The sequence below is a fragment of the Pelecanus crispus genome, chromosome 10, assembly GCF_030463565.1.
Source record: "Pelecanus crispus isolate bPelCri1 chromosome 10, bPelCri1.pri, whole genome shotgun sequence".
In the NCBI taxonomy this organism is placed as follows: Eukaryota; Metazoa; Chordata; class Aves; order Pelecaniformes; family Pelecanidae; genus Pelecanus; species Pelecanus crispus.
In genome coordinates, this window is record NC_134652.1 from 22,378,659 (window position 1) to 22,380,736 (window position 2,078).

Below are 2,078 nucleotides of genomic sequence, written 5' to 3' on the forward strand. Positions count from 1 at the left end.
TTAACACAGAGGATTCCACCAATGGTGGGGTTTTTTTTGTTTTGGTTTTGGGTTTTTTTGTTTGTTTGGGTTTTTTGCCACAGGGCACCTGCTAGCCTTTCAAGGGGATGTTTAATAATGACACTATTTCCAAACACTCTTCCATACTATTTCTCCTCTGGCAAGGAGAATGCATTAACAGTGGGCAGGAACCCAGCCGCCTCCCATAAACTACCTTTGTGACTGTACTGCAAGGACTTTGCTCCTGTTCACTTTTAAAAAGCATTTTTAATGTTAACGTATGACTACACGACCTTTGGGAATAAAACTGGGTGATTTTGTTTACTGAAATACAACTGTAATAACAAACAATGCTGTTTGTTTGTTTTCAAAAAATGGTTGGTGGATTTGGATGAAAACTAGAATAAAAAAATGGAATTTACTTCCTGCTGGAGAGTTACACTTCTGTCCCCCAGTACATCAGTTCTGTCATTAGGTGAATTAAACACATCCTAAACTGTATAGCAACACAGCTGGAAATGTGTGCAGAAGGAGTGTAAGAAGAGCCAGCAGACAACCCTGGGTCAGATCGATGCTCCATCTATGCCAAAGCCTGTCTGATAGTGGCTGGGAGTCCGTGAATATGTGAATGTGCATGGCACAGAATTCTGGCTGCTTGCAACATACTCTGTATTGATAGTCAAAGAGTCAAAAAGGTGGGGTTTGGGAGAGAGGACAAGGCTTTCCTCACCCCTCCAGTCACAGCCCTGAATGGGGAACGAGGAGAAGACTGAACTTGTGTGAGGGACTGTAGCAAGGACTTCAGTTGCACAGCTCTTGATGGGATTAATTGCTGAGTCCATGAGATTAAGGGTGTAATTCTTAGGTTGAACAGAAGACAAAGTGTTGTTTGGCATTAGATGGCAGCACTGAGAACCAGCCTGAAAGATATATTGCTCTCTGACCTGCTTGTCTTAGGAGCAGTGTGTGGGATAGAAAGAAAAATTTCTGGATCTTAGGTCTTAACAACATCTGTGTAGGCATCCAGCTTCAATGGGCACAAAATGATCAATCTCTTGGTACAATTTCTCTGGCAAGGAGCATATGATGCTTAGCACAAGCTCTCAATGAACATCACACAGATTTGCCCAAATTTCTGTAGCCTTGCTGTACTCATGGTGCATATATCCCACTGTTGCAGGCTCATATGTGCCCGATATGGTCCACATGATCCTCCTCCACTGACGTAATCACATTGCATGTGGATTGCTGTACAACACATTGCCATCATGGGGGCAAATAATGTGTTCAGCCAGAGGCCTGGGAAGAAAGAGGGTCTGCAGACCATCTGAGAAAGCAGCAAGTTTGCAGCACCTCGTCCCCTCTGGCACTAAGCTCTTCCTGGTAAGCAGCAACCTGGAGGGATCGCTTTGTGTATCATGACGATTTGAACCCCCATAGCTCTCCTTGGATCTGGGATAAATCAGCCAGCAGTAGAAAAGGAGTGGAGGAATGTCCCAGGCCACCCCTAGCTCATCTCTTCCTGTCTTAGGGACTCCTACCAAATGGCCTGATCACAGAGGTTACAGATCTCTGGAGCCCAGCTCTCAAAGTGACTGTTATGGTGACTTTGGTGACTGTTATGGTCTCTGGGTAGTTGGGAGTACAAGGAGACCTTCCACTCCAGTTATCCTTGCTCTGTGCTCCCTCAACACAGGTCTCTTGCTCAGTCTGGGAACATTGAGTCAATCTGTGATTACACAATGAAACAGGACTTTCCTATATGGAGCAAACAAATCCCTAGGTCCATAAGCAGTGCGGTGCAGTACAGAGCCCCAGAAATGTCCTATCATGCTGGAGATTGCCTTGCTGCATCCATAGGGCCCCAGGTCTGCAGGCCCTTGGGGATATTGCTTCTCGTTTGAGGGGAAAAATGTGATGTATATGTTGCATTGTCCTTGCGCAGTGCCACCTGTCACTGGAGCTTCTTCTTATGGTTTTGATTTGGGAAGTAAAAATATGTTTAGAGTCTTTAGGGAGAAAAGGAAGGATAAGGAAAGCAAATATTTGTAGCATGACTGATTGGTCTGCTGTTGATG